This window comes from Gobio gobio (assembly GCF_949357685.1).
Source record: "Gobio gobio genome assembly, chromosome: 2".
Lineage (NCBI taxonomy): Eukaryota > Metazoa > Chordata > Actinopteri > Cypriniformes > Gobionidae > Gobio > Gobio gobio.
In genome coordinates this window covers 75,679,686-75,701,726 of record NC_137098.1, presented here as the reverse complement: position 1 = coordinate 75,701,726, position 22,041 = coordinate 75,679,686, and positions in this window count along the sequence as shown.

Sequence of the window (22,041 nt, the reverse complement as noted above, 5' to 3'; positions counted from 1 at the left end):
GACATTAATTTTAGCTTTAAGAACAAGCATTTCCAATATTAATTATAGCTTTAATAACAAGCCTTTCCAATATTAATTATAGCTTTAAGAACAAGAACTTCCGATATTAATTATTTTAATTATAGCTTTAAGAACGAGCACTTCCGATATTAATTATAGCTTTAAGAACAAGCACTTCCGATATTAATTATAGCTTTTAAGAACAAGCACTTCCGATATTAATTATAGCTTTAAGAACAAGCAATTTTTTCCAGAAATAAAATGCATAATTCTCTCGTCTCAGGGGGATATGAGGGGGGAAAGTACCATAATTTTAATATACTACCGGGTTTCTACAGAGACAAAGCTTAATGCTAAATCACTGAAGTTACCCATTAAATTTCATAAGACAATCACAAGCTTGACGTGTTTGATATTAAAAGGCAATAACTTGCCTTTTAAGTTGTTTGTGTTTGGAGCTCCGTCAAATTGATTCATAATCCTTGATTTTCTTCTAAACACTCGCTTACAAACGAATACTTTCTATTATTTACAGCATGTGAACATATCTCCAATACGATTCTCTATAAAAAACACAGACATAGCACCATGGACCCTGTGTGTTTCCACAGCGGAAAACGCGAGCCAGGACCAGAGCTAGGACCTCTCTCCGCCCCTCCCGGTCTTCGAGATCTCCACCCGGAACCGCTTCTCCCCTCTTCGCGAGACGGAACGTGACGCTGTGGTCATCGGTACTTCCATCGTCCGGCATGTCCACGCTACCTAAGGTAAAGGCAAGGTTATCACTCACTGCTTTCCTGGTGCTCGTGTTTTCGATGTCGCTGCGCAGGTTCCCGAGATCCTGAACGGTGACGAGTGCATCGGAGCTGTCGTGCTGCACGCGGGAACGAGCGACACCAGGCTGCGGCAGACGGAGGTTCTGAAGACAAAATCACAGTCTTTGCTGTCCTAACTTAATTGATATAAGTACCAATGTAGAAGATTATATAGAAACTGTGTTTATTCCTCGTTTAGTGAGGTCAAACATTAAATCTACTGTACAATCTGGGAAAAATCTAATTGTGATTAAACCAGAAAATCTCAATATTAGTGAACAAAAACAATGTTGTCCTAACTTAATTGACATAAGTACCAATGTAGAACATTATATAGAAACTGTGTCTATTCCTTGTTTAGTGAGGTCAAACATTAAATCTACTGTAGGATCTATGAAAAATCTAATTGTGATTAAACCAGAAAATCTCAATATTAGGGAACAAAAACAATTTTGTCCACTGCATGAAAAGTGGGATTTTCGTCAGTATGTGGCAACTTGGAACTTCAGGTTTACGACTGTGCACGGCAATTTGCAGGCAACACCGAAAACTGCCGTAAATTGTCGGAAATTGACGTGGGCCTTGCTTGGCAGTTGTCCCCCCATGACCCCCCCTCCCCTTAATTCTAGGGGAGGCTTTATCATGTAAATGAACATGCTGTGAGCTACACAAATGCAAATCAGAGTAGCAGCAGGGGGAGTTTTATCTAGGTTCTGAATTTTTTTAACCAAAACAAGTTTAAAGTTTAAGTTAAAATGTTAACTTAAATTTAAGTTAAATGTACTCGTTTTAGTTCACATTACTAAATTTTTAGGGCAACCAGTTTGCTCCAATTTTTTAAGTAGATTCAATGCATCCGGGCTCACAGTGTAGATTAATTACTCTGTATGTCATTAGCAATAACCAATGTTATGTAAAAAAAAAATACAGGACAGCAGTTCATGTCTTCAACCTTTAGAGAGGTTATGTGATGCAACAAGACAATGAACCAAAGCACACAAATAAATCAAGTAAAGCATACAGTTTATATACCAATATTAATTTTTCCCCCCTGCACTGTAAATGATTTCTAAATGGCTATTAATCATAAATGTGAAAAGAAGGTGGTGGAGGTCAAGAGGTGGTTTCCTGGACAGGGTTTAAATTATGCCAAGAGTAGGCCTTAATCTAGTTAATTGTGAGTTAAAAAATTGTTGCCTGGAACAAAGATTAAGCACAGATTACTAACACCTGGACTATGAGTCCTGAACTAAAATAAACTGGATTCATTTACAGTTTTATCTAATTGCTTACACACAATTTTTGAAAATATGGCTCCATTTCTTGTAACTCTACACACAAAACACACAACATGCAAAACATCAGACATCGCTTGCAAAAGCAACACTTTGTGCAAAACTATTTTAACTCTTCCAAAAATGTTGTTTTTGCATATATCTAACTACACACAAATATGCACAAGTGAGGAATTTTACAGTTGAACTGAAATCAGCTGAACTGAATCAACAATGAAGTCACAAGAGCTGAATATTGACACTATATTGGCTTGTTAGAGCCGGTTTACAGCAGAATTTGTTTTGAACTTGTTACTGAAGCTGCTAAGAAACAATATATTTTGTTGTATGCATATTCTTTCTTTCTCAAACCTTAGTTTTGATTTTCTAAGTGATCAATTTATGTATAAGTGTTTTCACACATGATCATTGGCTGTATGGGTCCTCAGTAAATTAATGTGGCATTTAAATGGCAAAAGTTATTCTTGTCTCTATAACTTATGGCTTCCTAAAAACACGTTTATGGGTAAATAAAATATTAATAATATAAATAAAATTAATATCAAAACATATTTTAAATATAATGAAGTCATTTTATTATAGCACTCATCAGATGTTCCTGGAAACAAAACAGAGACAGAACAGTATAAACAAACTATACAACAAACTAAACACCAAATTACAAAAACATTATTATGTGAAAGTGAATAAAGTTGTGTGTGTGTGTGTGTGTGTGTGTGTGTGTGTGTGTGTGTGTGTGTGTACTTGTCTACCTATCTAACAGGGGACCTTGGTGTCGTAACACACTCACTAACAGGGGACCTCTGAGCCAAGAGGGGACATTTTTCAGGTCCCCTGTTGGTCATGCTTTAAATCATGTTAAAATCAAGTAAAAACACTAAAAAAACGCTCTGGTGATTTTTTTTACTTTTGACCAAGTGGGGACCTACAAGTGTGTGTGTTTAAATCATGTGAAAATTAAGTAAAAACACTCTGGTAATTTTTTTAAAACTTATGACCAAGTGGGGACCTAAGTGTGTGTGTGTGTGTGTTTAAGGTCATACTCAGCAGCTCCCCTGTAGGCTGGAGCAGGAACTGTAAGGGCTCTTAAACACACGTCGTTCACACACACTCCTCTATTGTTTGAATGGCCTGCTGTCCCAGAGAGACTCTGCTGTTTAACAGGCTGCTTACTAAAGGAACAAGCATTACATCGCTTTACTAGATACCCTGACTAGTTTCAAACTTTGCATTACATTACAATTAAATTCTACACAGAATCCAAGAAAAAAGGATTTAAAAATCTAAACAACCAGAATGTAATTAGAAGTTTTGTTTTTGTATTTTTTATTTTAACATTTTAATGACAGTAGCCTATATTCATTGAATATTATTGTATTTATCAAAATAAACAGAAAATAGTACAAACTTTACTATTCTTTTAAACAAGTGTTAAGACATTATTAAAAAAAAACATTTTAGCTCAAGTATTTGTATAAATAATGCGTGACTTTTGCCCCATGTAAAATGGGGTGTAAAAGGCCCAACTTACCACCTTATACATTTATGAGTTTTTTTAAACAAACCACTTTTGATTTATTTATGATTTACACAATGGCTCGGTCCCCTGTTAGATAGTAAATCACGACACCAGTTTAATTTGTCATTTCTTGCCATCTCAAACACACTGTAGAGATTTAGAGTTTTTATAGCAATAACTGAGTTTTAAGAGTTAAATCAAGCAGAAATAGTTCTCTAATGTATTAATTGCAGATCATCTTTGAATAGTGAAAATGTTAAACACAATGACTCGGTCCCCTGTTAGATAGTAAATCACGACACCAGTGTGTTTGCTTTGTCATTTCTTCATCTCAAACACACTGTGGAGATTTAGAGTTTTTATAGCAATAACTGAGTTTTAAGAGTTAAATCAAGCAGAAATATTTCTCTAATGTATTAATTGCAGATCATCTTTGAATAATGATTATGTTAAACACAATGACTCGGTCCCCTGTTAGATAGTAAATCACGACACTAGTGTGTTTGCTTTGTCATTTCTTGCCATCTCAAACACACTGTAGATATTTAGAGTTTTTATAGCAATAACTGAGTTTTAAGAGTTAAATCAAGCAGAAATATTTCTCTAATGTATTAATTGCAGATCCTCTTTGAATAATGATTATGTTAAACACAATGACTCGGTCCCCTGTTAGATAGTAAATCACGACACCAGTGTGTTTAATTTGTCATTTCTTGCCATCATAAACACACTGTAGAGATTTAGAGTTTTTATAGCAATAACTGAGTTTTAAGAGTTAAATCAAGCAGAAATATTTCTCTAATGTATAAATTGCAGATCCTCTTTGAATAATGATTATGTTAAACACAATGACTCGGTCCCCTGTTAGATAGTAAATCACGACACCAGTGTGTTTAATTTGTCATTTCTTGCCATCATAAACACACTGTAGATATTTAGAGTTTTTATAGCAATAACTGAGTTTTAAGAGTTAAATCAAGCAGAAATATTTCTCTAATGTATAAATTGCAGATCCTCTTTGAATAATGATTATGTTAAACACAATGACTCGGTCCCCTGTTAGATAGTAAATCACGACACCAGTGTGTTTGCTTTGTCATTTCTTCATCTCAAACACACTGTAGATATTTAGAGTTTTTATAGCAATAACTGAGTTTTAAGAGTTAAATCAAGCAGAAATATTTCTCTAATGTATTAATTGCAGATCCTCTTTGAATAATGATTATGTTAAACACAATGACTCGGTCCCCTGTTAGATAGTAAATCACGACACCAGTGTGTTTGCTTTGTCATTTCTTCATCTCAAACACACTGTAGATATTTAGAGTTTTTATAGCAATAACTGAGTTTTAAGAGTTAAATCAAGCAGAAATATTTCTCTAATGTATAAATTGCAGATCCTCTTTGAATAATGATTATGTTAAACACAATGACTCGGTCCCCTGTTAGATAGTAAATCACGACACCAGTGTGTTTGCTTTGTCATTTCTTCATCTCAAACACACTGTAGAGATTTAGAGTTTTTATAGCAATAACTGAGTTTTAAGAGTTAAATCAAGCAGAAATATTTCTCTAATGTATTAATTGCAGATCCTCTTTGAATAATGATTATGTTAAACACAATGACTCGGTCCCCTGTTAGATAGTAAATCACGACACTAGTGTGTTTGCTTTGTCATTTCTTGCCATCTCAAACACACTGTAGAGATATAGAGTTTTTATAGCAATAACTGAGTTTTAAGAGTTAAATCAAGCAGAAATATTTCTCTAATGTATTAATTGCAGATCCTCTTTGAATAATGATTATGTTAAACACAATGACTCGGTCCCCTGTTAGATAGTAAATCACGACACCAGTGTGTTTGCTTTGTCATTTCTTCATCTCAAACACACTGTAGATATTCACTGTATATATTGAGATAACTCAATTTTATGGTGACTTGCATTAAAATGTTTATCCGTCTCAATTAAATTATGTGAACTGAATGACTTTTAACATTGACACTTTAGTTATTTAACCAAATGATGATTTTCAAGTCAGCAATCAACACACAACTGAGTTTTGACCTCCAAAATCTTATTATAGTGTATTTTTATGGTAAGTATTGGTGTTTTATGTTTTAAATCAAGCAGAAATCACTCTTTAAGGAAACAATTGCAGGTCACACTTTATACAGTGAACATTGGATGGTAAAACACAACGCCTGTTTGATTGCTTTGCCATTTCTTGCCATCACAAACACACTGGAGAGATTTTGAAGGTCAGAACTAAATTTTTTGGTGACTTGCATGAAAATGTTCATCCGTCTCACTTAAATTATGTGAACTGAATGTCTTTTAACATTGACACTTTAGTCGAAGATTTTCAACTCAACAATCAACACACAACTGAGTTTTGACCTCCAAAATCATTATACAGTGTATATTAAATTTAAATAAAAAATATAAAATTTCTTTACAAAACAAGTTTGACTCAAGTTTGACTCTCTACTGCTTATTCATTATTGTTTATGTTACATGGTCCATGTTTACATTACAGTATAAAATTGTTCCTAAGTTTTCCCCTTTTATATAGATGGTAATGACTAAATATCCTCGCACACCGAAATTTTCACACGTAAAAAAAAAGATCAAGCACGTTTACACACAGCCTCTGAAACTTTCCTTCATCAAAAAAAAAAATCTGATCAGGTTCAGTTTTCTGCATTTTTCGCATCCATAGCAAGCATTTAAAGAGGGGTTTCAAATTTCTGTGTTATTCATTTTTGTGTTAAAATTTTGAACATAAGTTGAACAGTTTAAAAAAGAAAGTGTGAACCTTCAAATTAGCAATTATAGTTCATAAAGTTTTGCTGGCGTTTGTATCTAATTGAGAAAAGAATGAATGTAAATTGAAAGATGTCGTCATTGAATGCATTTTGTGCCAAAGCAAATAAATGATCCACAGTTTAGCCACATAGGCTGATGTGATCCCTGAGTGAAGAGTTTTGAAAAAGTGATGAGTATTCAGAAATGTGTCCTAGCAGATGTTTAAAAAACCCTGTAATATCACTATTAGTAAGGGATCACATTATAATATCAGTCTATAAATGTGAGATATTTAAAGTGAACCTAAAGTATACTTGCAATAGTGTGATTTTAGCACAATTAAATATACTTAATGGATGTTTCGCAAAAGCGTTGTTTAGTGATATTGCGTCCTTGTGTTTCTGCTGTACGTCATCAGCAACTGTCGAAGTTCAATTACAATACTCAAGAACACATGTACAGAGGATGCACAAAAGTAGATCACATAGCAAGACTGGTCTCCACGAAAACACAAGTCCCTTCTTTGCATTCCCAGAATTGCAAAACAGCCATCATTAAGAAATGTGCATTGTGCAATAAAGGAGTACTCCAAGAATAATTATAATATTTATACCAGTACGTCTCACGCAGGTCACGAGGGTTTACAATATTTGATGCTTTAATACTATCAAAAAAAATTGTTACGGCCATTTCACACTGAACGCGACAAAGCTAGGTGAATCATTGATGAATGAAGGTTTAACACCGAACGCCACTCAAACCATCATCGAGGACTTGCTATAATTATATAATAGGCAGACATGCATTATTTCTAGTGATTTATGATTGTAATATAATTGACCGATCCAGAGCGAATGCGATCTCTGACTCATAACACTCACACACGTGGAAGAAAACGGACAGTTCTCTTCTGATAGCATATAATTCAGTGGAAAAAGAAGTAAACTTGAGAATTACATATGGCATATCTTGCTTTATTATGCTGAGATTGATCAAGCCTGGTATAAATAAATCCATACAGATCTATTGTTTTACAAAAATAATCTATTGTTTACAAAAGGAGAAAACGTGTGTACTTTAATGTAAACTTGGACCATGTGACATAAACTGAAGTTAACAGCAAAAAAATATACTATAATGCTGACTGTTGTTAGTGTTTTTTGTTGTAGGAGTTAAAAGTGTATATGTTGGGTGAATCCTCATTGTGTTCTGGAAGAATGAGTTGATTTAAGACATCAATGAAGTGTTTTGGTAGTTTTAGCACATTTTGAACGTGAAATTAACTGCTTTGCTTTGAAAGGTGTCCTAGCGATTGTAGCTGAGAGATAGACGTCAAACAGACTCAAACAAAGACCCAGAATTCTGTGGTGTTACAGCACTGTGGCTGCTGTAAATGGCTGCTGTAAGGTTTCTTTATGAAATAACAGGCACAATGGCAAAGATATTTCTGCAAAAACTCCAAAGTAATGTTCGGTTGCAGTGAGAAAGTCACAAGAGACAACTGAAAAAACTCATGCGTGTATTTAGCCTAGTGTAGATCAGCTTGCTTACACATCCCCCAAACTCCATTTACATATGAATACAGGAAAGGCCAAAGCCATTGTCTCACAGGTGAGGAACAAGCCTTACAGAGCTGTGAGACCCATGTCACAGACACAAACTTCTCAAACAAACTAGAGAAAACGCTGGGATTTACCTGGGAAAATTAAATCAATGTACACTTTTTCCAATCCCTACGACACATTTTTCAATACTTGGGTCACTTTTTTAAAACTCTTCACACACTTTTTCACACAAATTCACACAACTGAATTTCAGCTTGGCACAGCAGTTATTTTAGTGTTCAAAATGCACTAAAACCAGAGGTGTAGTGGTAAAAAAAGAGGTGGGTAAACTATCAATTCTGGGTGACCGCATCGTGGTCACGGTAAGGTGGGCCACTGCCTACCAGTGTATAGCGTATCCTGATGATAGCTATTGTTCTCAGAGAGAACAAAGATATTTAAGAGAGATAGAGAGGGGAGGCTTATATCCAGGGGTTCCAATGCAATGCACTTGTACATAATGATTAGATTTGGGATTATTTTCATAGTCGATTAATCTGTTGAATATTTTCTCAAGTAATCGATTAGTTGTTTGGTCTATAATATGTCCGAAAAATGTGGATCAGTGTTTCCCAAAAGCCCAGGATGACGTCCTCGAATGTCTCGTTTTGTCCACAACTCAGTTTACTGTCACATATGAGAGAACACACTAGAACATATTCACATTAAACAAGCTGGAATCAAAGAATTTTACTTTTGTCTTAAAAAATTACTCAAGCCGACAAATCGATTATCAAAATAGTTGTCGATTACAGTTTTTGCCAATTGCTAATGAGGCAGAATTTGGTGAAGAAGAGCGAGAGCTTTGTGTTGATGATGACAGGGTGCAGACAGCGATCGCTTGCGATTGCATTTATAATGTAAACTTTTGATGAATTTATGAGAAATCTACAGACGCAAACAGGAAGTAAAACTCCCATTGATTTTTCTCCATAAGGATTTAGATTATCAGCCATAATGTCTAAAACATCTGAGGTAGACTGACCACGAGTTGTGAAACGAAAGTTTCTGCTTCTGTAGCTGCTTTCAGAACTGATCAAACACATTCAAGTGAGAACGATGATCAACTCATTTCTGCAGGAATTATACTGAAATATAAAATCTTAAAATCCAAAGGGACCCACTTTATATTAGGTGGCCTTAACTACTATGTACTAACATTTTAATTATCCATTTGATACAATGCACTTATTGTGTACATACATGTCTTTACATTGTACTTACATTTTTAAATATACCGGCATGTAATTACATCTGTAATTAATTTCTGTAGTTACATTTGTAATTACACTGTTGACACTTCCCTTACATCTAACCCTACCTTTAAACTTACCAATACAACCACACATGTCCCTAACCCTACCCGTATCCCACCTCAATATCAGCAAAAGTGTTTTGCAACACAATATGAACACAATAAGTACATTGTACCTATTTAAGTACATAGTAGTTAAGGCCCCCTAATATAAAGTGGGGCCATCTAAAGTCATAATTTATCATTGATTTGGCATAAAATACATTCAATGGCGACATCTTTCGATTTATAAGAATTATTTTCTCACTTCAACACAAACACCACCAAAACATTATGAACTGTATAGGCCAATTTGACATTTTTTTGATTCTCTTTTCAAAACTCCCTAACTTATGTTCAAAACTTAACTAAAATTAATAAATAAAAAAAACTATTTGCTACATTTCGGCAGTATTACCATATTGAAATTTTGGGTGATTCCTTTGAATCCTCAGAATCCTTTTTGGTAGTTTTAGTGCATTTTGAACACTAAAATAACTGCTGTGCCAAGCTGAAATTCAGTTGTGTGAATTTGTGTGAAAAAGTGTGTGAAGAGTTTTAAAAAAGTGACCCAAGTATTGAAAAATGTGTCGTAGGGATTGGAAAAAGTGTACATTGATTTAATTTTCCCAGGTAAATCCCAGCGTTTTCTCTAGTTTGTTTGAGAAGTTTGTGTCTGTGACATGGGTCTCACAGCTCTGTAAGGCTTGTTCCTCACCTGTGAGACAATGGCTTTGGCCTTTCCTGTATTCATATGTAAATGGAGTTTGGGGGATGTGTAAGCAAGCTGATCTACACTAGGCTAAATACACGCATGAGTTTTTTCAGTTGTCTCTTGTGACTTTCTCACTGCAACCGAACATTACTTTGGAGTTTTTGCAGAAATATCTTTGCCATTGTGCCTGTTATTTCATAAAGAAACCTTAAAGCAGCCATTTACAGCAGCCACAGTGCTGTAACACCACAGAATTCTGGGTCTTTGTTTGAGTCTGTTTGACGTCTATCTCTCAGCTACAATCGCTAGGACACCTTTCAAAGCAAAGCAGTTAATTTCACGTTCAAAATGTGCTAAAACTACCAAAACACTTCATTGATGTCTTAAATCAACTCATTCTTCCAGAACACAATGAGGATTCACCCAACATATACACTTTTAACTCCTACAACAAAAAACACTAACAACAGTCAGCATTATAGTATATTTTTTTGCTGTTAACTTCAGTTTATGTCACATGGTCCAAGTTTACATTAAAGTACACACGTTTTCTCCTTTTGTAAACAATAGATTATTTTTGTAAAACAATAGATCTGTATGGATTTATTTATACCAGGCTCGATCAATCTCAGCATAATAAAGCAAGATATGCCATATGTAATTCTCAAGTTTACTTCTTTTTCCACTGAATTATATGCTATCAGAAGAGAACTGTCCGTTTTCTTCCACGTGTGTGAGTGTTATGAGTCAGAGATCGCATTCGCTCTGGATCGGTCAATTATATTACAATCATAAATCACTAGAAATAATGCATGTCTGCCTATTATATAATTATAGCAAGTCCTCGATGATGGTTTGAGTGGCGTTCGGTGTTAAACCTTCATTCATCAATGATTCACCTAGCTTTGTCGCGTTCAGTGTGAAATGGCCGTAACAATTTTTTTTGGATAGTATTAAAGCATCAAATATTGTAAACCCTCGTGACCTGCGTGAGACGTACTGGTATAAATATTATAATTATTCTTGGAGTACTCCTTTATTGCACAATGCACATTTCTTAATGATGGCTGTTTCGCAATTCTGGGAATGCAAAGAAGGGACTTGTGTTTTCGTGGAGACCAGTCTTGCTATGTGATCTACTTTTGTGCATCCTCTGTACATGTGTTCTTGAGTATTGTAATTGAACTTCGACAGTTGCTGATGACGTACAGCAGAAACACAAGGACGCAATATCACTAAACAACGCTTTTGCGAAACATCCATTAAGTATATTTAATTGTGCTAAAATCACACTATTGCAAGTATACTTTAGGTTCACTTTAAATATCTCACATTTATAGACTGATATTATAATGTGATCCCTTACTAATAGTGATATTACAGGGTTTTTTAAACATCTGCTAGGACACATTTCTGAATACTCATCACTTTTTCAAAACTCTTCACTCAGGGATCACATCAGCCTATGTGGCTAAACTGTGGATCATTTATTTGCTTTGGCACAAAATGCGTTCAATGACGACATCTTTCAATTTACATTCATTCTTTTCTCAATTAGATACAAACGCCAGCAAAACTTTATGAACTATAATTGCTAATTTGAAGGTTCACACTTTCTTTTTTAAACTGTTCAACTTATGTTCAAAATTTTAACACAAAAATGAATAACACAGAAATTTGAAACCCCTCTTTAAATGCTTGCTATGGATGCGAAAAATGCAGAAAACTGAACCTGATCAGATTTTTTTTTTTTGATGAAGGAAAGTTTCAGAGGCTGTGTGTAAACGTGCTTGATCTTTTTTTTTACGTGTGAAAATTTCGGTGTGCGAGGATATTTAGTCATTACCATCTATATAAAAGGGGAAAACTTAGGAACAATTTTATACTGTAATGTAAACATGGACCATGTAACATAAACAATAATGAATAAGCAGTAGAGAGTCAAACTTGAGTCAAACTTGTTTTGTAAAGAAATTTTATATTTTTTATTTAAATTTAATATACACTGTATAATGATTTTGGAGGTCAAAACTCAGTTGTGTGTTGATTGTTGAGTTGAAAATCTTCGACTAAAGTGTCAATGTTAAAAGACATTCAGTTCACATAATTTAAGTGAGACGGATGAACATTTTCATGCAAGTCACCAAAAAATTTAGTTCTGACCTTCAAAATCTCTCCAGTGTGTTTGTGATGGCAAGAAATGGCAAAGCAATCAAACAGGCGTTGTGTTTTACCATCCAATGTTCACTGTATAAAGTGTGACCTGCAATTGTTTCCATAACATAAAACACCAATACTTACCATAAAAATACACTATAATAAGATTTTGGAGGTCAAAACTCAGTTGTGTGTTGATTGCTGACTTGAAAATCATCATTTGGTTAAATAACTAAAGTGTCAATGTTAAAAGTCATTCAGTTCACATAATTTAATTGAGACGGATAAACATTTTAATGCAAGTCACCATAAAATTGAGTTATCTCAATATATACAGTGAATATCTACAGTGTGTTTGAGATGAAGAAATGACAAAGCAAACACACTGGTGTCGTGATTTACTATCTAACAGGGGACCGAGTCATTGTGTTTAACATAATCATTATTCAAAGAGGATCTGCAATTTATACATTAGAGAAATATTTCTGCTTGATTTAACTCTTAAAACTCAGTTATTGCTATAAAAACTCTATATCTCCACAGTGTGTTTGAGATGAAGAAATGACAAATTAAACACACTGGTGTCGTGATTTACTATCTAACAGGGGACCGAGTCATTGTGTTTAACATAATCATTGAGCTGATGATCTGCAATTAATACATTAGAGAACTATTTCTGCTTGATTTAACTCTTAAAACTCAGTTATTGCTATAAAAACTCTAAATCTCTACAGTGTGTTTATGATGGCAAGAAATGACAACGCAAACACACTGGTGTCGTGATTTACTATCTAACAGGGGACCGAGTCATTGTGTTTAACATAATCATTATTCAAAGAGGATCTGCAATTAATACATTAGAGAAATATTTCTGCTTGATTTAACTCCAGAGGTGTCAAGTAACGTAGTACAAATACTTCGTTACCTTACTTAAGTAGGAATTTTGAGTATCTATACTTTACTGGAGCAATTATTTTTCAGCCTACTTTATACTTCTACTCCTTACATTTTCAAGCAATTATCTGTACTTTCTACTCCTTAGATTTTTATAATAGTCTCGTTACTCCTATTCCATTTCGGCATTTTTCTATTCCGGCTTGTCTTAAAAAAAAAACTATCCAGATAAATCGTGCCATCCGGACAGAGTGAATTTGATTGTGGTTGGATGAGAAGGATAAACACAAACCATTCCGACACCCTATTGGGTTGTACGCGATCAATCACGCCTGCACCTGCACAAATCACACACCATGCTGCCAGATAGGGCGGGTTCTCGCCGACGAGCCCGCACTTTCAGCCAATCAGCGATCAGCAGGCAGACGTGCTCATTCATGACTTTAGCCGGGTTTTTAGCGCAATGACTCGTAGCTGTATATTCCAGTGATCGCTATGCCAGTGGCATAAATATACAGTAAGTTGTATCTACAGTAAAGAGTGGGAGAGTGACTCAACTCTCAAACGTGAATTACACCTGTGACTCGAAGACTCTTTATAAATATAACCATGACTCCAGTCCATCATCATATATACACACACTTAGGACATCTGCAACTCAACCCCGACAGCTGCTGAAAGAGGTTTAAATCAACCATTACTCCGTTCTGACTGTGCGTGTGCCATGTACTTCACGAAAGACATACTGTAGTTTTGTGAACGCAAAGTGCAACACAATGGTAAACGCATTGTTATTTTTTGTTGGCGGATTATTGTATAGTATCAATGAATTACGCATTTTGAAAGTGGTGTGAGCATTAACGTGTGAAATGCCTGTTTATTACATTGCTTTTTCGAATCTCTATATTGGGCACTTTTTGCACATAAATTGTGTTTTTTCTGAGGGAATGCCGTTTTGACAGTTTCTACTTGGACATATAGTCATATTTGATCCGTTTTACTGGGATATAGATTTTTTTATCATCAATGTTATGTTTTAAGGAGATAAAATGGTAACTTATCAACATTGATTGGTATGGCAATAAAATAATAATATCACATTATTTTGGCAGTTAAAGTTTTGGGATTTTTCTTGGAGTGACTAGTTGCTTATAAGTATTGTAAAGGTGCAAAAAGTCAAAATTCAGAGGCATGTTATCAATAACCATTTTTTGCATATAAATGTACATTTGGTGAGTTTTTGGGCTGGAAATTGTCGACCCAATCTGGCCACACTGATCACACATTCAAATAATGGTTATTGATAACATGTCTCTGAATTTAGATTTTTTGCTCAGTACACATATGGTTCTTTAATGTATTTGCATTGTCCTAAAATGCGTTCATTTTCAATGGGAATATATGCAGCTGAAACAGGTAGCCTATACATCTAAAACATTTCAACATTAACTTTTTAATATAACATTATAGTCATTATGGCCTTTAGAAACATTTTTTTTTTTGAGGAGGTGGGGTATACACTGTGGCGCGGCCTAATATTTTGTCCTTAAAGGGATACTTCACCCAAAAATGAAAATTCTGTCGTCATTTACTCACACTCAAGTTGTTCCAAACCTGTATGAGTTTCATTGTTCTGAAGATATTTTGAAAAATGTTTGTAACCAAGCAGATAGAGCAACCATTGACTGCCATAGCATTTTGCCCCTACTATGGCAGTCAATGGTTTCTCTATCTGCTTGGTTACAAACATTCTTCAAAATATCTTCAGAACACAGAAACTCATACCTGTTGGAAGTACTTGAGGGTGAGTAAATTATGACAGAATTTTCATTTTTGGGTGAACTACCCCTTTAATGGCATTTTTTTCCCCTTACATTACTTTTACTTTTATACTTTAAGTAGTTTTGAAACCAGTACTTTTACACTTTTACTTGAGTAAAAAGCTTGAGTTGATACTTCAACTTCTACAAAAGTATTTGTAAACCCTATGAATGCGAATACTTTTGGCACCTCTGTTTAACTCTTAAAACTCAGTTATTGCTATAAAAACTCTAAATCTCTACAGTGTGTTTATGATGGCAAGAAATGACAAATTAAACACACTGGTGTCGTGATTTACTATCTAACAGGGGACCGAGTCATTGTGTTTAACATAATCATTATTCAAAGATGATCTGCAATTTATACATTAGAGAAATATTTCTGCTTGATTTAACTCTTAAAACTCAGTTATTGCTATAAAAACTCTAAATCTCTACAGTGTGTTTATGATGGCAAGAAATGACAAATTAAACACACTGGTGTCGTGATTTACTATCTAACAGGGGACCGAGTCATTGTGTTTAACATAATCATTATTCAAAGAGGATCTGCAATTAATACATTAGAGAACTATTTCTGCTTGATTTAACTCTTAAAACTCAGTTATTGCTATAAAAACTCTAAATATCTACAGTGTGTTTATGATGGCAAGAAATGACAACGCAAACACACTAGTGTCGTGATTTACTATCTAACAGGGGACCGAGTCATTGTGTTTAACATAATCATTATTCAAAGATGATCTGCAATTAATACATTAGAGAACTATTTCTGCTTGATTTAACTCTTAAAACTCAGTTATTGCCATAAAAACTCTAAATATCTACAGTGTGTTTGAGATGAAGAAATGACAAAGCAAACACACTAGTGTCGTGATTTACTATCTAACAGGGGACCGAGTCATTGTGTTTAACATAATCATTATTCAAAGATGATCTGCAATTAATACATTAGAGAAATATTTCTGCTTGATTTAACTCTTAAAACTCAGTTATTGCTATAAAAACTCTAAATCTCCACAGTGTGTTTGAGATGAAGAAATGACAAAGCAAACACACTCGTGTCGTGATTTACTATCTAACAGGGGACCGAGTCATTGTGTTTAACATTTTCACTATTTATATATAAAGTGATGACCTGTGATTATTACCTTAAAGAACAATTTCTGCTTGTCCAGTCCTATATTTATTTATTTTTTTATTGGTGCAAGAAATCAAATCTCACTCTAAAAATCTCAAAAACAAAGGACATTTTTGGGGATTTTAGAGAGCAGAAACTATGTTTTAATAAAAAATAAATCACACATTGAAATACCTTTACTGTAAAAAAAATTCAGGTCTCCAATTGAAAATGTTCTAGTGACCGGTCACATCTAAATTTTTCAGTTGGCCAAATTTAATTTCTGTAAATTGATGCACTTTAATTCAATTAAAATTCAAGAAATTCAATTTGGCCAACTAAAAAATGTAGATGAGATCGCTCACTAGAAAATTTTCAATTGGAGACCTGATTTTTTTTACAGTGTTGGTGTTCTTGAAAATAAGCTTAAATGAGAGATGTGGACGGATCATAAACTGTAAGTATGAAGACACAACAGAGAATGAATTTCTTAAAGATAATTCTTAATTTTAAGAATTTTTTAATTTCTTAAATTCTTTTCTGTAATGTCCACAACATGGCTTTTTCTCCGTTGTGTGCTCATTGTGTTCCCTGATGCCTGTGTGAACATTATATAATTATATATATATATATTAAATAATGAAGACAGACTTGACTGCCAGCTCTCTTCCCTTTCACACACACAGCTCCATTGCAGGCTATGGAGGTCCCCTGTTGGATAGGTAGACATCGGTCAGGTCCCCTCTTGGCATGTTTAAAAAAAAAAAAAAAAATGCTAATTTGAAGTTATATTATGAAAAAAGACCTTAAAACAAAATTTTGTATCTAAGTTTTGTTTCTTCAAAATGACTAGAAACACAGGTCCCCTCTTGGTCAGTGTGGAGTGATGGTCCCCTGTTGGTAATATAGACGTGTATGTGTGTGTGTGTGTGTGTGTGTGTGTGTGTGTGTGTGTGTGTGTGTGTGTGTTTTCAGTTATAAATATGTGCTGTGTAAATTAGCCTATATGTACTTTTAGAAATTATATATAGCCTAACTTTAAAAAACAAACAATAACTCATATAGATAAATTATAATAATTGTATAATATTAAGCATTTACTTAATATACATTGTAACATTAGGCTACTTTATTCTATCACAGTAGTCAGTTAAGCAATTAATTAATATCTTATATTAATATGTATGTAGCCTAGGCTACATCTAAAGGTAAGTCTGCTTTAAAAAAATATTACACTTCGACATGTACAGAATGTGCGCGTTAAGAAACACGATCAAATGTGTCTTCTTAACATGTTAAAACTGTGCGTCGACTGTGCGTGTATGCCTGTTACACGACCAGAATGTGCGTGTCTACACATACAAAAGAAACACGTAAAAAATTGCTGCTTGACGCGGACAAACAGTGCGTGTTGACACGGTCACATGTCACGCATTTCGTATAAAGAGATTTGGCCCGGGCGCGTTCCATAGTAGAGCCCTAGTCCAATGACGTGCGAGGTCGAGGCCATGACGCTTAGAAGATGAGATTTAAACTTTTTTTACATTTCCTATGTTTTTTGCTGCTTTCCTTTTTCGTGATCAACAATGACAGGACGCCGTCTTCAACTCTGCATGGACGCGGCCAACTTTTTGGACTCATTTTCAGGAGGCTGTCTTCGTCTTCACAACTCTGAGGCAAACTGCAGGCGCTATGAACCACAGCATGGGTAATGTAACGTTACGATTTAAAGAATATGCTTTTATTCAGCTGTATAAGGAAATGGATGCGTTAATAGATCCGAGCTTAAAACTGCACATTTTGTTTACACAGACTATCTTCGCCTCATAACGAAGCCGTGTGCTCTTATCTGCTTGGAGTGATTTCCACGAGTCCAGATTTAACCGCTGACCATGATGACATTGTGTGTAAGTATAACGTCTAATGTTTTTCTCATTCCTTTTTTAATTTTACCGTGACTGTTTTTATTAATACCAGTCTCATGTAATTGTTTTCCAGCTGCCTGTAAGACGTATTATGAATCGACACGCCGGAGCTTCAGATACAAACAACCTGAACTTACATCGCAGGCGGAAACTGCAAAGTTTAGCTCGGAGTCGATCAAGAAGAAAAAGGGTAAGATTTATTATATTAGATCCGTTTTTTGTCAATGTGAGTATTTTTCAGGTTACTTATTGTCTTTATGGATTGTATTACAGTTGCTGGAAGCGAGAGTGTGCTGGGTGAGGATGAGATGGACTGGAAGTGCGCGACCATTGAACTCATATCTGATGAGGAAGACGGCATTGTTGACGGGGTGTCTGGATGGATTGTGCGGCCACCGCCATATACGCCTGTGTTTCCCGAATGTTTTGGGCGCTTCTTTTTGACGTTTTTGGAGGACAACATAAGAGACATTACTGCTGCACTGTACATAGTTGTGTGTTTGACAATAAAGCTCTTTCTTTGAATAAACAGCTGTGTGTTTATAAATGAAGCTCTTTCTTTGAATAAACGGCACGGTCCGGGCAAATTTTCCCATATATTCCTTGATGGTATGAATAGTGTAGTTCATAGCACAATAACATTACTATAAAACATAAATTATTACAACATAAATTCTATATTTATTATTATTATTATTGGGGTTTACATTTATAATGAGCCAGGGTGACCAATAATGATTGGTTTGCAGTGATCTGCCAACCAATCACGAGGGATTTTTCTAACTAAACCCTAAACCAACTTTTTTTAGTTAATGATCTGTAATACTGGGGCTTTATTAATGCTGTTCATTGATTCGAGTAAATGTTTTGACATTTGAGTATAAAGTGTTTTAATTCTATAAAATATGGTGTAAAACCGCCAAAGTGCTGCCCTCTTAAGGTTGAACGGTGGCTACTGCAGTTGAATTTTCCTATTGGACGTTGTGGTACATCGTGACGTAGGATGGTACCTCCAACGGCTCACTATCCGCGCCCCTACCACGAGCTCACCACGCCCTCAGAAATGTTTCCCCCAATCACAGGATGAGAACGGCTTCACTCCAGTATGAACTGTCATGTTACATGAAGTAAACATTATGAATTAAACTGACTTGACACTTGCTTTAACATTGTATTGAAGAAAATACGGTTAAATAATGCAGTTGTCAGTACACGTCAGGCTTTTCTTGCGATATTATTGCCGCCCGTCATGTGTACAGATAATTTTCATACATGAGACGTGCTTTCAAACCCTGACACGCAAGTGGTTGCTGCGGACGCAGATAGATTAGGTCAGTTCTCTTGCGCGGCTGCTTCACTAGCATCGTCGGCATCGGGAGTTAACGCAGTTTGAGCAGCGGCTCGCATTGATAAGGCTCCGAGTTTGTGTCTGTTACAGACAATCAACCTTCCTCCACTTCAGGTGAAGGTAGGAGAAATGACCGCTCTGTTGCAAAGCTGGCGTCACTCCAGTCATTCTCCGGGCCCTATCTTGCACCCAGCGCAATTGACTTTGTACACCGACGCATGTGTCATTCCTATTTTGCACCCGCGCAAAGCGCGCTTTTCCCTCCACAGAAGCACGTCGCAAAACTAGTGAATGAACTTGCGCTCCCTGGGCGGTTCAGCGCAAAAAAGGAGGCGTGTTCCGGCGCAAACAATCCCTGGTGCTATTTTGCTGTTCCATTAAACAATTGCGCCACTGACCAGAAAAAACCTAGTCTAAAGTCAGTGGCGCGTTGTTCATTATGCTATTTTAAGGGCGCATGCTTGACCATAATGTATAGCGTGCACAACGCGCATACACTTTGCTCATGTAATCTACACAGATGCAACAGTTATTTTTGCAAATCATAAATTGTTACACTAAAAAAATATTAACACATGAGATGACGGAAATCATTGTGGTGTGCCACGAAGATGTAAAAAAATAGGCATAAATCTAGCTTACAAATGATTCAGGCTAGTTGTAATAATTAAGGATAAGACCTGTTTGCCCAATAGTGGCAAGACATATGTAGCCTATATAAGGACATCTGACAAATTGGTTTGTCCGTCAAGAACCAGGAAAAAAAATCGACTGAAAAACTGAAAGACTGAAAAAAAAAAGACTGTGAAATCATCTTTACCATAATGTACAACATTAGGCTACAACTTCACTTCTCTGACTTTCACTGCTCTTACAAGCACATCAGTCTCCTCGGCTGTGAACCGCTCCTGGCGTGCGCCTGGTAAATACGCCATAATAATAGCAATCCATAATGGAACTTGCGCACCTGCTTTTAAAGGGAATGTTGGATGACGCTCGGATTGGTTTATTCACGTTACGCCCAAACCACACCTATGAATAATGAAGCTACTTCAGACCAACCCATTTTAGATTTGCGCCGGGCGCAAGAGCCATTTATCCCGCCGGGAAAATAGCAACAGCGCCGAGACCCGCCCACAAAGTTACTTGCGCTTCGTGCTTTGACACTTGCGTTTCAGATCGTTAAAATAGGGCCCTCCATCTTTGCGACTCGCGAGTCAGACAGCTGTCAATCTATCCATCACTGCGGGTCTCAGGTGCACGCCCTCCGCTCAGCCCCGCCCTCGGTTCGTCCCCTCTGTGTCCGCCGGGCTCTGCCCACTTTTCCAGCATTTTTTGAAAATTGCCAGTGGGTGGAGTTAAGCTCTGAGCAGGGGTTTAGTTACCCTTTAAATGTAGTGGCTTCATCCAATACTGAGTGAGTAAATTCAAGTCTGGCCGTTGACTCTCTGGTTTCGCTGCTATTCATATGCTGATTAGAGGCGTCGCACCTCCGCGCTGTCTCTCAGCGGGGGGCTCTCCACCTACGTCATGGTTCGTTTACGACAATTTGTGGCACAGACGAACGCGACGTTCGCTGCCTCTAAATTGTCGAAAACTGCCGAAAATTAGGGAGATTTCCGGGAGTATACAGGCGTTTACGGGGTCGAAAATCCCACTTTTCATGCAGTGGTCCTAACTTAATTGACATAAGTACCAATGTAGAACATTATATAGAAACTGTGTCTATTCCTCGTTTAGTGAGGTCAAACATTAAATCTACTGTAGGATCTAGGAAAAATCTTAAAGGTTTAATGGTGATTCACAGATAATAGTTTCGATGTACTTTGCCTTACTGAAACCTGGCTTAAGCCAAATGATTATTTCGGTCTTAATGAGTCTACTCCACCAGGATACTGTTATAAGCATGAGCCCCGTCTGATTGGTCGTGGCGGCGGTGTTGCAACAATCTATAGAGATATTCTTAATGTTACTCAGAAAACAGGTCACAGGTTTAATTCGTTTGAAGTACTAGTTCTAAATATTACGCTCTTAGATGTAAGAAAGAAATCCGTATTATCTCTAGCCTTGGCTACTGTATATAGACCTCCAGGGCCCTATGCTGATTTCCTAAAAGAGTTTGCAGACTTTCTCTCAGATCTATTGGTCAACGTTGATAAAGCATTAATTGTTGGAGATTTTAACATACACGTAGATAACACAAATGATGCGTTAGGGGCTGCGTTTACAGATCTATTAAATTCCTTTTGGGGTCAAGCAAAACGTCACTGGTCCCACTCATCGTCTTAATCACACACTAGATTTAATTATATCACATGGAACGAACCCAACCGATATAGATATTATACCGCTAAGTGATGATGTCACTGACCATTATATGGTAACTTGTATACTGCGTACTGCTGAAATCTGTAATGTTGTGCCACGTTATCGGCCAGGCAGAACAATCCTTCCAACCACTATAGATAGATTCTCAAATACCTTACCTGATCTGTCTCAGCTGCTAAGTGAACCCAAACAAACAGATGAACTAGAGGAAAAGACTAGCAGTATGAGCAACATTTTCTGTAGTACATTAGAAATTGTTGCACCAATTAGATTAAAAAAGGTTAGAGAGAAAACTAAAGCACCATGGTACAACAGTGCTACACACGTTATCAAGAGAGAAACTCGTAACTTAGAGCGTAAATGGAAACAAACTAATTTAGAGGTCTTTAGAATCGCGTG